The sequence below is a fragment of the Stegodyphus dumicola genome, chromosome 8 (genome assembly GCF_044657685.1).
Source record: "Stegodyphus dumicola isolate Sdum_Otavi_A_Nest chromosome 8, ASM4465768v1".
NCBI classification, from domain to species: Eukaryota; Metazoa; Arthropoda; class Arachnida; order Araneae; family Eresidae; genus Stegodyphus; species Stegodyphus dumicola.
In genome coordinates this window covers 31,517,671-31,526,810 of record NC_140775.1, presented here as the reverse complement: position 1 = coordinate 31,526,810, position 9,140 = coordinate 31,517,671, and positions in this window count along the sequence as shown.

The following is a 9,140-nucleotide window of genomic DNA, read 5'->3' as shown; positions in this document are numbered from 1 at the left end:
TTAGACTATTACAGACCCCTGTATGCTCCTTTACGGATGGTGATTTTGGATGACGTTTCCACGATCGGATCCAATTTATTTTCGCGCCTCGACCAGCAACTTCGACAATTGTGTCATGTGCCGGATAAGCCGTTTGGGAATGTGCATATGATTAAATTCGGAGATTTGCAGCAGCTCCAACCGATTCGCGACACGCCCATTTTTTATTCTGAAGGGTGGTGGACGCCTCAATCCACGCTCTACTATGAACTAGTCGAATGTATGCGATTTTCTCTGGATTACGAGGAGAGACTCGATCGTTTAACGAGAAATCACTTTTTAGAACCGGACGATGTGGCATTTTTCCAGTCCCGCGTTCGCAGTTTCGACGAAATTCCTCGCGAAGCTATTATTCTCTGTTTTTCGAGCAAGGATGCAGAGAAATATAATATGAAACGTCTCCAATCCCGAGGGACGTACTGTTCGTGTCTGGCTCGAGACGTGATTTATTCCGAGAGCGAAAAATTGCGGAAGAGGATGATGAAACGGAGTCAACATTTACATCGATCTCAGATGGCGAATCTTGAATCCGTCCTCCATTTACAAAGAGGAGCGCGATATCAATTGACTAAAACGCTCGACAGATCCAAAGGATGGATGAATGGAGCGATTGGAACACTACACCAAATAGACCAGGACGAACACGGAGTTGTGACGCGTGTCTGGCTGCAATTTTCGAATAGTCTAGCTCCTATCGATCGCGTCTCCATTCGTATTGACACCTGTTCGACGAAAACACTCGCATTTTATCGCGAACAGTTTCCTTTGATGTTAGCCGAAGCGATTACGGCTCATAAAGCCTAAGGAGCCACCTTTCCGTCGATCGCAATTCACATGCACGGACCTTTTAATCGATTTCAACAATATGTCGCTTTTTCTCGAGTGACTCAACCCCAGGGATTGTATATTCTGGACCAGTTTCGTCCCCGCATGAAATTGGCGAGCAAGCAAAAATACGAGGAGGAACTGGAGCGATTGCAAAACATGTCCCGGATTCCGTATGATATATCGTATGGGAATGTTGTCTCTCCGTTTCTAAAAATAGACCAGAACCCATTCTTGGAATTTTATTCTTTTTAGAAAAGATGAGTGATGGTCTATTTTTAGAAACGGTGACACAACATTCCCAGACAAAAGGGGAAGGTAGTTAATTTTTATCATGTCTAAAGACATGATAAAAATTAACAAAAAGTTTTTTTTTTTCAGAGTTAGAAAATTTTTTTTCCTGGCTCTCAAAAATATTTTCCCAGCCGACTCGATTATCCATTTGACGACACAGCGCCATTTTTTTTAAGAATGGACTCTCGTTTATCTATTTAAGCATTTCGAGTGTCACTTCAGATGAATGTCAGCCGTTGAGGAAGAAAAACGCAGATTCCCATTTTCTCATTTACTTCAGAGAGAGAGAGGCGTAGAATTTCGACACTCGATGACATTTCAAGCACTTTTTATTTAAGCTATTCGACTTCATATTTGTCTGACGTTCAAGAGTATGATCTCTCGTGGATGGATCTCTTCCACCTCATTCTCTTTCCAGTCGATTTAGAAGGGAAAGGGGAGATTTTTTTTCCCTCATGGAGGATGTCTTCTGAATACCGTTCAAAGAGTCTATGGAGAAATTATATGGTCAGAGTCACGGATTTCCAGGGCAATCTGCTTCTCAGCTAAAAAAAGGATCTCTCTTTCCCAGTCTGTCTTCGATTGCCTCGTTAACTGTGAAACCCATCGCTTTTCCGATTTTATGTTTCTCCCAGTATAATCAGACAGTCGGTCACAAAAGTATTCGAACACCGGTACCCTATCAGAAAATGACAAGATGGCGTTTTTTTCCCCTCTTTCTCTCTGTGTGTCGTGTTATTTCATCCTAGGTTTTCTTCCCCCCCATCTTGGAAAAAACTGGAAAAAATTGGTTACGATCTCTTTTTGAATGGGGAGATGCCATTTTGAGAAAAAGCTGACGACCCTATCTTGGAGAATGAACATGACCGCTCTACACACCCTTTTACTCTCTCTCTCTCTTTTTTTGAATTGGGAAGCCATTTTGGGAAAAAGCAGACGACCCTATCTTGGAGAATGGAAATGAACGCCTCTCCCTCTCTCTTTGAAATGGGAAGCCATTTTGGGACCCTCTATTCTTGGGGAGGGAGAAAACTGAAGTCTGCATTTCGCTGTCTCTGAATGCGGAAAGCCCTTTTGGGAAAAGCGGACCCTCTTCTTCTGATCTTGGAGAACTGGAAATGAACGCTCTACATGATCTCTCTTTGAATTCAGAAGGTATTTTGGGACCTTCTAATGTTGGAAAACTGAAATGAACGCTCTACACCTCTCTCTCTCTCTCTCTGAAATGGGTAGCCATTTGAAAACTCCCTAACTTTGGAAAAAGCAGAAATGAACGCTCTACACCATCTCTCTTTGAAAATGGGGGGTGTCATTTTGAGACCTCCCTCCCCTAAACTTGGAAAAAAACTGAAATGAACGCTCTACACTTTCTCTCTTTGGACATGGGTAGCCCTTTGGGGACCCTCTCCTCTTGGTAGGAAAAAAAAAAAGAACTGAAGTGAAGGCTCTACAGAATCTCTCTTGCAATGGGATCCATATTTCGGGAAACGTGGATCACCTCATGCTGGAAAACTGAAGTGAACCACCAAGATTGGACTCTATATAATATTTTTTTTAATTGACATCATGACCCTCCTCCAATTTGTTATTAAAAAATGTTTCTTTTGTTTTGGTTTTTTATCCCATTTCCGATGTGATTTCAGAAATGCAATTCCATAACAGTTCAATTTCATTCGAGGTTAAATGATCTAAACAGTCTTTGACCCACCCATCCGTATGATTATTTTCTTCTCCTTCCTGTTGCACCAAATTTTGTATGTCCATATAATCATTCCATACGGGAAGGGCTGGATCCTCACAAGGCTGTCTTGAAACACTTGGAGTCTCTTTGGGATGAGTGGAGGGATCTAGGATGTCTGGACCCGGCTGAAATTCTACCTCTACGATTTCTGGACCCGTTGGAACTTGTTTACCCGGCTGAAATTCTACCTCCCGATTTCTGGACCCGTTGGAACTTGTTTACCCGCTGTGATTCTGCCTCCATGATTTCTGGACCCGTTGGAACTTGTGGACCCGGCTGACATTCTACCTCTACGATGTCGGGACTTTTTGAAGCTTGTGGACCCGTCTGACATTCTACCTCTACGATGTCGGGACAGGTTGGAGGAGAAGAAGAAGAAGAAGAGGATACTGGAAGAGGTTCTGTCTGTGAGGAGTCCGAAAGAGGTTGCCTGTTTGAACAAGTCGGGGAAGAAGAAGAAGAAGAAGAAGAAGCTTCTGGATTCTGAAGCGGATCTTGCACGCCAGGTAGGTTCCGGTAAGTTTTTTAAGAGGTAATTTTTTTTCTCCCTCCTCATCTTCAATTGTGATGACTTCAATTTCATTCCGTTGCCGGGTCGATTTTGTTTCGGGCCATGACGGTTTGGTCCAGCTCCTCTTATCATCTAAGGAAGGGATGGGTAAAGGTGGCGGAGGGTTTTCTTCTTCTTTTTCTTGAAACATCATCGGCGATTGGAAAGAAATCTCCTCTTTCAATTGTTTCCAAAGCGAGTACGAGCACCGATCGACGAGAAAGACTCTTCTGGGTTGTGACGATGAGATATTGCGTTTTCGGGGGAACGACATAGTTTTATAAAGGTCTTAGAATATATTTCTTATATTTCATCCTGTCGCTGACTTTAAAACTTCTTTCCTTCAGATTGGGGGACGATGATTCGTAATAGGCGAGAGGAGCGGCTGTGGTCTGAACAATATGAACTTCGTCCTCAGCCGTCGTTCTCACTCCAAACGTAAAATATCGTTTCGTGAGAAAAATATTCTTCCACCGAAAACTCGTGCGCGGATGTGTATATCGCCGATCTGTTTGAATGCGCCGTCTCAAAGCTCGATCCATCCGATTCCAAGAGAAGGGAGATTCCTCTTTCGCTTGTTGCGATTCGAATAAATTTCTGTATATATTCTGAACGAGCAGGTTGGAGGATTCGACATCTTGGTTGAAAGAAACGATCGCTTGATGAGGTGGTAAATGCGGAATAAATGTCGCACAATGACACGCCAAAAAATTTTCAAGTTGGAGATTTGCTTTAGCGTCTTCAAATCCTCCCCGTTCGAAATCCGTTGAGTTGGAAAAACGTCTAATAGCGACATGGCTCCCAATGGAAAAGAAATGATCTCGCCAAGTACTCTCGTCTTTTTATATATCTATATAGACACACACAGACACACATAGAGGCTCTAGGACGTCCGTTTTATTAGTTTTTTTTGTTTCTCTCTCTCTTCTTTCCAAGATATCTTATCTCCATGACCTCTTTTTCTTTTCTTAAAAAGATGAATGTGTGTGGGAATGAGGAAGTGAAAGTAATAATTTAATAAACAAAAAATTATCCAACCATGACCTTCTTTTTTTTTTCAAAGTCAACCTTTCCAATCCAAGGACGTCCAGAGATAGAGGAAGCAGGGAGAGAGGAGGAGGAGGGAAGGGAAGGTCACACTCTCTTTCTCTCTATAAATAAAAGGGGAGAGCCCCAAAGTCGTATTTTTGTTCAAGTGGATCATGAGGAGGCATCCCCAGCTCACTACGTGTATTCCTTTCAAATATAAATATGTTGATCTTTCCTTTTATATCATCCAAGGAGTCGTTTACCTGAAAGCCTTCGATTTTTCAAAATGTGCGGGTTATTATACCGTGGGGAGTTATCAAAAGATGCGGGACGAATTTTTATCCGACGAAACCGTGTTGATGGCTCGTGACATTCCACCTTTGGATGCACAAATTTTGTTAATGAAACGAGCCAAATATTTTTACACGTCCCACTTTCTAACCGTCTCGCAAATGAATAGGATTATGGATCGTCTTGAGAAGACAAAAGGGATTCTCGTTCATTTTAGTGAATGGTTGCACAAATGTTTGCACGAACCTCTCTCGATCGAGAAGACTGGGAAGAATACCTATTATATTCTTCTCGAGGACTCTCCTCGTTCGTCTCATCATAGAGACGCCACGACTTTTGAAAAAATCCTCGAGCAAGAAAAAATAGAATGGTGGAACAACTACCCCATCCCTCTCCCCGAGCATCAAGAGGAGCCTGTTCAGAAGAAAAAGAAAAAACCTTTCCAAAAGCCTATCCTCATCCTCCTCGATAATGATGGGGATGAGGAGAAGCCTGTTCAGATTCCTCTCAGTTTGTCAAAACCCGTCGAGGATGAAAAACCTCTCCCTTCCTCAAAACCCCTTGAGGAAGAGAGACCCCTCGAGAAGGAGAAATCTCTCCCATTGTCAAACCTCCTCGAAGATGAAAAACCTCTCCCTTTCTCAAGACCCCTCGAGAAGGAGGGACCTCTTCCTTTATCAAACCCCCTCGAAGATGAAAAACCTCTCCATTTATCAAGACCCCTCGAAAATGAGGGACCTCTCGATTTGTCAAAACCCCTCGAGGATAAGGGAACCAAAACTTCTCTCTCTTTCGAAGAGGAGGGACCTCTCAATTTGTCAAGACCCCTCGAGAATAAGGGAACCAAAACTTCTCTCTCTTTCGAAGAGGAGGGACATCTCAATTTGTCAAGACCCCTCAAGAATAAGGGAACCGAAAATCCTCTCCCTTTCTCAAGACTTCTCGAGGAGGAGGAGGAGGAGAGACCGCTCCATGTCTCAAGACAGGACCCCCCTCTATCTCTTGAGGATCCGAGGGAAACGATTCCTATTGAAAAACCATCTATCGACGATCCCCAGAAAAGGTCTTCGGAGGAGATTAGACTTCCATGTAGAAAACGAATCTGCCACAATCATCATCATCATCATCATCATCATAATAATAATAATAATATACCCCCTTCTCAACAACAGAATCCTACAACATTTGCATATAAATGCATTCAAACGAATCCCTTTATAGTAACCCATTTGATTGGAGAACCCGTGTATTAGCCTCGAAAAAAAAATGAGATTGTAGACTGTTTCTATGACCAGAATGTTAAGCCAATAGATAGGTCTAGCTCAGAATTTTTCTTTTTAAAAGAAAATAAATAAATAATCCAAAGACTATTCGTAAATATAAATGGTAAAGTCTTGAGTCGGCTGGAAAAAAATTTTCAGAGCTGAGAAAAAAAAACGTTTTGTTAATTTTTATCATGTCTTAGACATGATAAAAATTAACGACCCCCTTCCCTTTTCGTCTGGGAATGTTGTCTCACTCTTTTGAAAAACAAATCGTGATTCATTCATGGAATGATTGCCATTAGAGAAAGGATGAGTCATGGTGTATTTTTAGAAAGGGTGAGACATCCTTCCCAGACAAAAAGGGAGGGTCATTAATTTTTATCATGTCTAAGACATGATAAAAATTAACCAAAAGTTTTTTTTTTTTTTTCATTAGAGAATTTTTATCTCACCTCTGAGAAATTTTTTTTCTCCCAGCCGATTCGAGACTTTACCATTTGTTTTTAAGAATGATTTCTCCCTGATCTATTATTTCAAAATTCCAAGTTTCGCTTCAGAACCATCTGTGCTGTTGAAGAAGTAACGTGATATATGTATTTTTTTTAATGAGTTCTGTCAAGATTGAATTGTGCAGGATCGACCTTGCGAATTTCTTCTCTGTGTCTTTAAATAATAATGATACCGAACTGCTTTTTGTAGAGCGCAATGGAAAAAACCTTTTGTATGGTTAAGACAATTCATGTGTTCGATCCCATTGTATTTGAGAATCTCTTGCGTCGATCCCGAAATGCAATAAATGGATCTTTGCAACCATTTCTCTAAAAACCGCCGTTTCATTTCTCCTCGCACCCAAATCATGGAAAAAGGTTCCGTCAACTTCGTTAACACCCATGGAAAATAACTGTACGGAATTTCTCCTTCGTACCACGACAAGCCGTGATAATAATTACTCGCCCACACAGCGGTTCGTTTTTCTTTCTCGGTGAGCATTTGCCATGGAAACGGGGGTTTAAAAACAAATACCCCTCGAGAAGTACCGTCCAATGTGACGTAAGCCAATTCTTTCACAATAAAGGCTCCTTGAGAATCGTAGAAACCTTCAAAGTCGAGCACGATTTCCATGTTTTTTATTTCTTTTTCTTTCCAAGGTGACCTTTATTATTATTATTATGATGATGGATGTGTATTGAGATACGCACGATATTATTGAAAAAGCAAATATATATACGAATGTGACCTTTCCCAGAATTCATACGACCTGTCACGTGCAACCTTCTCTCTCTCTATATATATAAAAGAGGAGACGGCGAGAGAACGCTATCCATTTTTTCCTTCAGGACACACAGCGAGAGAGAGAGAGAATTTTGAATTTTCCTCAATTGAAGAAGATGGACATTTTGAGTGCCAAACCTCTCAAAGATTCCTACATTGTTCTGGACATGGAATACTTTCACTGTTATGATCCAAAGACGGGAGATATATGTTTCATCTTGAAAGAACTGGGCTACATCACTTGCGATTTAACCTTATGCGGATCCATGATTTTTCTCCCTCCTGTCCATTACGATGACTTATCGTCCCGCAATCAAGCTGTGGTCAACCAGACTACAAATAACCGACACGGCCTGCAATGGACCGAGGGTCGTCTTTCCTACGAGCATCTTCCTACGATCCTGAAAATACTGACCGAAAATGTGGAGGTGATCTACGTCAATGGATACGATAAAGCCGAATTTTTCAGCAAGCTCTGCCAGCGATCCGTTTACGAGATTTACATCCCAGGGAAAACCGAGTGGCGGAACAAGTCGAAATGCACGCGACACCAATATTTCCAAAAGATGATTCATTGTGCCGAGAACAAGGTGAGAAATTTTCGATACCATTTGATGGAGGGTAGTTACGTTTTCCGGAAATTACATTGTTACCCCTCCGAAAGCAAAGCTGTCGAAGAGGACGCGGAAGAATCTCCCCAGGAGAACTCGTGCGACGATGAGGAGGAGGAGGAGGAGGAGGATGAACTTTCTAATAATAATAATAATAAATGTCTAAGTTGGGATGCTTTAGAGACCCAAGAATATTGGTCTCAACCCTTATCTCACCTAGACCTGAAAGAGGATCCTCAAGTGTACTCTTTGTGGTCCTCTTCTAAAATTTGGTCTTGGAGAGAACCCTTGAATGTTCATGAATGAAATGGTATGTAAATCCCAAGAGAAAAAAAAATAGAAAAAAAAAGTTCCTTTTTTTTTGTAATATGTTGATTTCTTTCCAATCCCATTTCTTTTCTATAACTCCAGCCCAATCGACGAGAAGAAGACGAATTTTCCAAGTTACACAAGACGAATCTTCCAAGTTACACAAGACGTAGAAAGATTTCACAAGGATTTATAAATCACACTCTCCCATATGATATATGTATAGAGAGAAAAAGACCCTCTGTTCTCTAGCCAATACGTCAAGACTTCCCTAAACTAAGAGAGATCATGAGTACCGAGGAAACCTTAGCAGAGCAAGTGGAAAGACTTTCAAAGAGATTAGAAGAGTTAAGACGGGATAGATTTACAGTCCGCCGACTAAAGAGGAAACTATCATCGATTTCAACAAACCGCTGTACTTTCATCCCCTACCCCAAAGAATGAGACGAGTGGACTCGCCGTTGAACAGTTCCAATGAGAAACAAAATGTCACTTATTTGAACAGTCAATTTCAACACATGAATATTTCATAAGTATTTTTTCCCTAAAGCGTAGGGAGATCGGATCAGTAGTTTTTCCCTTTTCATCGTCGAAAAAGATTGGGAGGAAAAATCTTTCTCAGCTCTCTCAGAAAAATTTTTCAACCTTAAAAAAAAAAAAAAAAAAAAAACACTTTTTGTTAATTTTTATCATGTCTTGACATGATAAAAATTAACTCTACCCCCCCTTTTGTCTGGGAATGTTGTCTCACACTTTCTAAAAATAGACCATCACTCCTCCTTTCCTAAAGAATAGAATTCCAAGAATGGGATCTGGTCTATTTTTAGAAACGGTGAGACCCTATTCCCAGACAAAAGGCGGGTAGAGTTAATTTTTATCATGTCTATAGTTCAGGGTCCATCCATCTTCTTATG